Below are 9735 nucleotides of genomic sequence, written 5' to 3' on the forward strand. Positions count from 1 at the left end.
ACTGAGACCTGAGGCAGTGCGCCAGAGGTCCTGCACCTACAAGATAACCACGGCCTATTTCCTCTGAATATTGTTTCCTTGAATATTCTTTGAGGTAAATACTTCTGTTTAATATGGTTGAATGAAGAGTAGGGAATTCACACATATTTTTAAGATGTAAAACATGAGACTTACAGGGATGCCTGAGTGGTGCAGTTGGTTAAGTGTCCGACTCTTGATTTTAGCTCAGGTCATGATCTCAGGGTCATGAGGTCGAGCCCTGTGTTGGGCTCTGTGCTGGGCATGGAACCTGCTTAAGGTTCTCTCTCTCTCCTGCCCCTACCCTCCCTTGCTCACTCATGCTCCGTCTCTCTCTAGAAAAACAAGCATGAGAGTTCGAAAGAATGTTGTTGTAGTAGGCCAGTTTAACTTACGTCCTCAAATAAAATTTCATACTTCAAGGATTGGACTTATTAAGAATTTTTTAGTTTTTTTTTTTTTTTTAAGATTTTATTTGTTATTTCTGTAGAGCGGGGAGACTGATTCAGGGCTCTATCCCAGAACCCTGGGATCATGCTCTGAGCCAAAGGCAGACGCTTAACCAACTAAGCCACCCAGATGCCCCAAGGATTGCACTTTAGAGGAACATCAGTAGGAGAGTTTTTTGGGGGAACATTCTACCAGAACAGTGAGAATACATAATCTCTTGGCAAACTTTTAATTGAAGTATAACAGGCACTTTTGTGTCTGGCTTCTCTTGTTTGACATCTTTTCTGTAAGATACATCCATACTGTGTTTAGCAGTGACTCATTTATTCCCATTGCTGTATAGTGTTCTTTTGTGTGCTTATATAATAATTTGTTGGATGGTGTTTTTGATCATACTTTTTGGAGATCATGGGTATGTATTTCCTTAGGGTATATATGCAGTGATGGAGCTGGGTCATAGGCTGTACGTACATTCCACATTCTTAGATTCTAAAATAATATTCCAAAGTGGTTAAATTCAATTTACCCTCAATAGCAGTAAAATGAGAGTTCCAGTTACTTTATGTCCTCACACATTATATTTTTTTCTTTGATTTTAGTCATTCTTGTGGGTGTGAGTTATTCAAAGTAATGTGAAGTTCTCCATTTAGCCCAAAGCACTGGTCCTACATATAGATGAGATCCAGATTTTGCAATTTATTTGAAAGTAGAGTAAATTGGCTTCTTGAGAAAATAAGTTTCTCCACTATCTGAAAGTAGGGCATTCCTATGACACCTTCCATAAGCCAAAATGGTGTAAAGAAGCAATTACCATTAATTTTAATGGAAAAGCTTTTGAGCTTTCCCAGTCCCAAAAAATAAGCTCTCTTAGGTTTTTCCAATCCCTTAGGATGGAGATAAAGTACAGATGTTTATAAACACAGTTCAAAGCTCTGGCTGATTGTGGCGCTGGGCTACTGAGCCTAGTTCCCCAGGAGGGAGCTTGGTGGGACCAATCTCTGAGCTCTGGCGGGTGCTGCCTCTCTAATGGCTTTCTGCAAACAGACGCTGCTGAAGGCTGTTTTCGTTTTTGCCTCTTCCAAAAAACTGAAATCCTCTTTTGGTTAGCAAAAACAGGTGCTGATACCAGACTTTCTTAAAAGGGAAGAAGTGCCATAATCTAAACTTTTGAAAAGCAGGAGATACCTGTACCAAGAAGTACTTAGCCATTTTAAATGGACCAAGGGACATTAAAAAAAAAAAAATGTATTTTAAAGAGATGAAAAAGCCTTTGAGCAACATGTATAAACCATTCAGTCAGTACTTAGCACAGTGCCGGGCACATAGTAGGTCTCGTGAGCATTCAGTAACATGAAGCATCTACTATGTTTCAAGCATTATATACTAGGCATATATCAGTGGGCAAAACAGGAGGTTTTCTAGCTTTTACTTATCTTCCTGTTAGCGGGAGGGAAAGATTTAAAGCGAGTAAGTCCACTTAGGGTAAGTGGGATACGTGGGATATACTGATTAAGTGACCAGGCGGGGCAGGTCAAGGAATGCCTCAGTGAGAAGATGAGGCTTGGGTTGTGACAAGGAGAATGCTAGCCAGCTATGCAGAGAAAGAGTATCCCGGGGAAGGAACAGCAAGTGCAGTAGGGCTAAATCAGGAATGAGTTTTCATGTGGGCAAACCAGAAAAGTGGCTTGTGACCCTGGAGAAAAAGCGTGGAAGTGGGAGCCGAAGCTAGAGGATTGAACTAGAGAGGTGACCATGCAGCCCTCCGCCAAAGAAAGGAGTCTAGATTTAATGCCAGACGTTATGGGATGCCTTGGGAGGACTTTAAGCAGGCAGGCAGGCAGGACCAGAAGGGAAGCTGGAAGACCAGATAGGACGAGGTTGTTGAAATAGCTCAGATGAGAGATGACAGATACCAATCCTTTGTCAAGACGTTTGTATTATGAACATTTTCTCCCAGGTTGTGACTTGCCTTTTCATTTTCTTTACAGGGTGTTTGGAAGAGCAAAGGCTTCGAATTTTGATAGAGTCCAGTTTCTCAGTATATTCCTTTATGGCTTGTGCTTTTGCGTCCTAAGAAATTTTGCCTATCTCATAGATGCAAAGACTTTTCTTCTTTGTTCTCTGCCAGAAGTTTCATGGTTTTAAGTTTTATTAGGTCTGTGACTCATGTCATGTTAAATTTTGTGTCAGTTTTTTTCATTTTATGGCATTATTTTACCTTACAAGAACCCATGTATTTCTCTAATTAGAAGTATGGTCATTTGAAATAGAAAAAAATGTTAATATTTCACATTTTTTCATTCATAAGAATAATACATTATTACAATGTACTTGGGAAATGCAGAAAAACAGATTTTGAAAACTCATCGAAATATGAGTTGTTCAGATGGTTAAAATAATATAAGCAATTTTAGATCCAGATCCTTCCAGCTTGTAACACGAGCATCTTGCACAATTTACAACTTCAGAAACATTTCAAATGCCAAAAATGTGAAATTTAGAGGTGATCGGCTGTATTCTTTTTTTTTTTTTTTAAAGATTTTATTTATTTATTTGACAGACAGAGATCACAAGTAGGCAGAGAGGCAGGCAGAGAGAGAGGGGGAAGCAGGCTCCCTGTGGAGCAGGGAGCCTGATGTGGGGCTCAATCCCAGGACCCTGGGATCATGACCTGAGCTGAAGGCAGAGGCTTTAACCCACTGAGCCACCCAGGCGCCCCGATCGGCTGTATTCTAATCATTGCTTATTTCCTCAGTGACCATGGAGAAGCCAAAGAATTTACTTATTTTTCTTATATCAGATTTTCATACTATTTTAAGCCAGTTTTTTAATTTAAGAAAATACAAACAGGAACAAAAGAGTAAGCCGTCAATCTGGATTCACTAGTGAACATTTGGCATGCTAGCTTCATCTCTATTTACATATAATTTTTAAATCGAACCATTTGTGGATAATCATGGCCCCTAAATACTTAGATGGCATCTGAAGAGTGACCTCCTTCAACTAACCACAAAACTTCATAATACCCAGCAAAATTAATGATTTTATAGCATCCATTCCATATTCAAATTTGCCCAGTTGTTTCTATATCTTTTAGAGCTCTTCCCTTCTCCCCTCAACTCCAGGAACCCCATCAAGTTTTACCCATTACATTTGGTTATGACCTGTATCTTTGACTACTTTTTTTTTTTTAAAAAGATTTTATTTATTTATTTGACAGACAGAGATCACGAGTAGGCAGAGAGGCAGGCAGAGAGAGAGGGGGAAGCAGGCTCTCTGCTGAGCAGAGAGAACCCGATGCGGGGCTGCATCCCAGGACCCTGGGATCATGACCCGAGCCAAAGGCAGAGGCTTTAACCCACTAAGCCACCCAGGTGCCCCTCTTTGACTACTTTTAATTCAGAGCAGTCCTCTATTTTTATGACATTTTTGAAGAATTTAGGCTAGAGGGGCGCCTGGGTGGCTCAGTGGGTTAAAGCCTCTGCCTTTGGCTCGGGTCATGATCCCAGGGTCCTGGGATCGAGCCCTGCATCGGGCTCTCTGCTCAGCGGGGAGCCTGCTTCTCTCTCTCTCTCTCTCTCTCTGGCTGCCTCTCTGCCTACTTGTGATCTCTGTCAAATAAATGAATAAAATCTTAAAAAAAAAAAGAATTTAGGCTAGAATGTCCTACATTCTGAATTTGTCTGTTTCTACACGTTAACTCGTTCCTCACTATATTTTCCATAAAGTACAAGTTGGGTCTGATGGCTTGATTAGTTTCAGTGTTTGTTCATTGAGTTATTTGTTCATTGCAAGAATTATAGAAGAGGTGTCCTCATTGCATCATGTCAAGAAGCACATAATTTCATGTCGTCCATTATTAGTAATGACACTGGGATCAAGAGGTTGGTAGCAAATCTCTCCATTGTCCCCTGTGGGATGGTGCTGAGGTAGTATCAGTAACGAGTTACTCAGTGGCTTTAGCATCCCTTGATGTGTGTTGTCTGAACCAATTATTACATTGGGGGTTGCAAATGCTGACTTTCAATTCTGTCATTACTTGTACATTCATTACCTGGCATCATCCATCATTCTATGAAGAAAGATTTTCTGGCTTTCTCCTTAAGCAAGCTTGCACCCATCCATCATTATGGATTCATGGATTTTGCTTTATTTGGTAAGTTCATTTTAATTTACTGAATCCTTTTGATTCAGTTCAATGTTTCCTTGTTCTCTGGCCCAATAAGGTGTCTTAGGCTCACCTGGTATTTTCCTGGCTTTGGATCTGGAATTGGTCATTTATCCAAAGAGCCTAGGTTTCAAAGGACCTAGTTTGAATAATGTCTATGTCCTGCACATAGGTAATTCCTTTGTCTTTTGGAGTGCTGTCCCTATATGGTGCCATGTGTGTTGCTGACCAAGAGTAGTTCCTCCTCTTTGCTCACCTTTCATCCTGTCTCCCCGTCACTCAAGCTCAAGTCTGACTACTCTTTTTGTGGACAGGTATTGCTTACCCAGCAACTGCTGCCCACCACTGTTAACTATCTTGTGACTGTTGCTGATCTTGACTTCCTCTTGGCCTTGTGCATTGATTGCAGGTGGTAATTTGAAGCCAGAATGAATGAGGAGAAGAATGAGTGACAATGTAGAGGGCGTGCATGTAAGTAGGATTCATCTAATAAATGCTGTTTTATAGCTGTTTCCCCAATGGCTAGTACTTGTGCCAGTGAATGTGTAGTAAATATGGACCCTGGGGTTGGAGGGCATTATTCAATAAGTCTTAGTAATATTTGTGTTGTGTTCACCATGCCGATTGACTTGAACAAGGCTATGAGGTGATGGGAGCAGGGATTTTGCTGCCGCAACACACCATAGTCCCTGTCCTTGCCTTTGTCACTTTGATCAGATTTCCTGTAATTCCCTGTCTGCTTTTCCCACCAACTAAACTCTGAATGCAAAGACCATTTTTATCTTGTATACTCAGTATCTTTGGCACTTACTATGTGCCTGGCCCAAGTAAGCACTAGAACATTTGCAAAATAAATGAATGAAATCAACAAATATTTGCTGGATAGAATTTAGAAGACTCACATGTTATCATCTGCCTGGGTACTAATTAGGTATGGTTTTGAGCAAGTTTGGGCTTCAGTCTATTCACTGGTAAATTGAAAGAGTTTTGGGGTGCAGACTCAGTTAGCAAGGGCAGATGACCTAACTCTGTGAATTAGAGTGGGGGCTGTGGCACAGTGGAGAGCCAAGCCCTGTCTAAAGGGAGGGGGACATGCATGTAGGATCATGGACCCAATGTGTACCAACATTTAGGTGTTGAGAAAATGGATGTCAGTGAAATACTAGCAACTAATTAAAAGTTAAAAATTTTTTCATTTAAAATACAAGTTGTCGGGACGCCTGGGTGGCTCAGTTGGTTAAGCGGCTGCCTTCGGCTCAGGTCATGATCCCAGTGTCCTGGGATCGAGTCCCACATCGGGCTCCTTGCTCGGCAGGGAGCCTGCTTCTCCCTCTGCCTCTGCCTGCCTCTCTGTCTGCCTGTGCTCGCTCGCTCTCTCTCCCTCTGCCCCTGACAAATAAATAAAATCTTAAAAAAAAAAAATACAAGTTGTCTGCAGGCCGGGTTAGTTTCTGGGGAACCAGTCTGCTGCAATAGTTATTGAGTTTCCTTTCTGATTTGACATTTAATAATTCTGTCCCTTTACAGTGTTGCTTCATTGTCATATGGCCAGCAGGGGGAGAAAGTGTTCTCTAATCTTTTCTCTCAAGTTTGGTCCCATAACTTTATTGAAGGTAGCAAAACAGAAATTGGGGCATAGTAGGGTTTGTCCCATGAACACCGACAGTAAAACGTGAGCAGTTTCTAACTTTTGTAGATATATTTTGAAAAAGTGAGAGAGGATTCCAAGCCTCAGCAAATCTGTAGAATACTTAAATGGGTTGGTTTATCATGGAATCAAAGGAAGACAGCGTTTCATCCTTCCATGCCTCTGCTGCCATATAGACCTGCCCTGTAGTCCAACAACGTGGGGATCCTTTCATCTCCAGCGAAGGAAAGCGGATTTAAGAGGATTTGGCAGCCAGAAGGGGAGGGAGATGGCCATATTCCTCCCAGCAACCCCTTCCGGTGCCAAGATTTTTTGTTTATTTTTATTTTTTTTATTTTGCAGAAGAAAGAAAAGGCTTAGTGAGGCTCTATAATTTATTTCTGATAACACAAGAAAGAAGCAGTGCTGAAATGCAAGGCCCCTCCTGACTCTGATTGTGGAAATTCTACCTCAGCGCCTTCTCAAACCCAGTGCTGACAAGTGTTTGACAACTGCCTGAGGGAAGAGGTGGGAGATAAGGGCTGTATGTATATGTGCCTAGTTTGTTTGTTATAAATTTAATTAATAGAAGAGTGTAGCACACAGTGGCATCTGGGGGGCTCAGTCAGTTAAGTGTCCAACTGTTGATTTTGGCTCACGTCATAATCTCAGGCTCATGACATGGAGCCCTGTGTTGGACTCCAGTGTTGAGCGGGGAGTCAGCTTCCCTCCGTTTCCCTCTACTCCTCTCCCCTTTCTCTTTAAAATAAATAAATCTTTTTAAAAAACTGTGGCACACAAATGATAGTAAAATATACAATACTCTTAGGATTATTTCCATATATCCAATTTATTCTCATGATGCAGTTTTTGCCAAACTCTTGTATCTAGAGCCAACCTGTGGTTCTAGTTAAATCATAATTTGACTAAATCAGGCTCTGAATAAATACTTGATTACTATCTCACTTAGCAAAGAAGTTGCCTATGTTATTGATGAACAAGGGCAGTTCTGACCTGAATGTTCATTGTTATTTTCTTGTACATTTAAGACCAAAGTGAAATAAGAAGGACAGATCTTGGAACTTCCCTTCTTGCCAATGACATGAGTGAATTCTTTACTCAATTTGATGACAATTTTCAAGCACTAGAAAACATGCCTACTCTCAATTTGTTTTTACATGCGTATAGACGACTGCAGACATGATGCACTTCTAACTTGCATTAACATTTTCTCTATCACCTAAGTCTAGAAAATTAACAAACATAAACCAAACCCTGATTTGTAGTGTTTCCAATTTCTGTGGTGTAAATGCTCCCACCACAGACAATTTCAAGCTACTTACATGATGTCACTGAACATAAAGGTGGGAAGAGATGTATAATTATGCAGTATTTCCACTATATCGATACAATGGACAAATAATTACAAGAGCACAGGTACTAATAAAACGTGGTAAAGTAATTAGGGGTCGGTGAGCTTTGAGAACAAGCAGTCCTCACTTGGATAGTACCAGGGAACCATAAAAATGACTGCACAAACTGAAACCATGCTAAGTGATCTTAATAATCAATTGGGAAAATTACAATTGTTCCATGACCTTCAACATTTTTTGTTAAAGCAGTACAAACTTTTGTACTCTTGGTTATAGATGTAAATAGGGAGATGAAAAAATAGACTAATATTTATATAGCATACTAATTTAAGACATTAGAAACAATGAGAATGAAAGTTTAGTGGTGCTTGCCTACTTATTGTATGACACACGATGCATCTTTCCTACACTGGTGAATTGTCACGCTCCTTTCTCACTTGGGATCAGTTTCTAACATTTTATCCCTTGTGCTTCGAATGTCATGAAATATTTCTGAGAATCCTTCTAATGTGAATTTTTTTTTTTTTTTTGGCCAGTATCACTTCTCTGGATCTCTTCATCCTTCTGTCACAAACACTTTGCTCATTTATGTCGATGAGTTTGCCTGTCCTAAGTTCCTCTAGCTTTATCCGGACCGTCTCTCGGTCCTGTCACCTGTCACCCCCTCCCCCACAACCAGCCATTTCTTTGATGAGTCCATTCATCTTTGATTCACCTTTGATCTCCAGCGCTATCAATTTTCATTTCTTTGCTGCACGTACGTCTTTGTTGGACAGTTCCCTTTTTTCATTACCCATGTCTGTAAAATGCCGCATGGATTTGTCATAGGAAGACAAGTAGCTAACACAACTCCATGCTTTGTTGTGTGCATGAACTGATTAACAGATGAGCAGTGATCAGTCACCAACAGTCTTTGAAAGACGTGCTGTGGCCGGTCACTGATTACGAAGCGCATCTATTATTTATATGCTGATTTTTGGACTGGAGAGTCAACAGCAAACTGCAAACTTCATGCTCTCTATCACTCATAGCAAATATCCTGTGGTAACCAAAATCTGAACCACATAGGAAGGGGACTGTGTGATTTAGCTAAACTGTGATAACTAAAATTCGTGCATTTTGGAACCATGTAAAGCTAGGGTTGCTTATACCAATTACCTCTGTGTGTGGTTTTTTTTTTTTTTTTTGAAGATTTTATTTATTTATCAGAGAGAGAGAGAGCGCGTGCGCACAGCAGGGAGAGCTGCAGGCACAGGGAGAAGCAGGCTCCACGCTGAGCAAGGAGCCCAACGCGGGATTTGATGCCTGGACCCTGGGATCATGACTTGATCCAAAGGCAGATGCTTAGGGGACTGAGCCACCCAGATGTCCCAAATAGAAGGGTTTTTGTTTTTGTTTTTATTGTTGTTGTTTTAAAGTAGGCTCCACACCCATTGTGGGGCTTGAACTCACAGCCCTGAGATCAAGAGCCACATGCTCTACCAACTGAGCCAGTCAGGAGCCTACCTTTGTTTTTAATACAATTTAATTGTAACTTTATTAATTTTTTGAAGTTTATTTTTTTAAGTAATCTCTACCGCCAACGTGGGGCTCGAGCTCATAACCCTGAGATCAAGAGCTGCACACTCTACGGACTGAGCCAGCCAGGTGCCCCGAATTGTTACTTCATGTAATTCAACTTTTAATAAGAAGTATGTCTAAACAACTGGTTCACAAAATTCTGCCAATTTAACAACTGACTATCATGAGCTGGTAAAGCCAGATCCCGCATATCCATAAAGCATTCAGTGTTTTCACTTCCCTCTTTTATGTGAACAGCAGGGGGCCGTGACTTGCCCAAGCTCACAGGAAGAACGGCAGAGCCAGAGCGGTCATTCCAAGCCTCATACTCTTTCAACTGTCCTGGTAACTTCCATTCAGATCATCTCAAGCGTCACCACAAGCCCATAACCTGTATCTTCTATAGTTTCTTAATATCTATATCTTCTTAATATCCCAAAAGAGGCTATATTAGAACATTTAATTGTTTTAAAAGAATGCAACATTTATTTTAGTTCCTCTAATCCCTTCCTAGCCTTATTTCTTACTGAATAGCTGAG

The sequence above is a fragment of the Lutra lutra genome, chromosome 10, assembly GCF_902655055.1.
Source record: "Lutra lutra chromosome 10, mLutLut1.2, whole genome shotgun sequence".
NCBI lineage: Eukaryota > Metazoa > Chordata > Mammalia > Carnivora > Mustelidae > Lutra > Lutra lutra.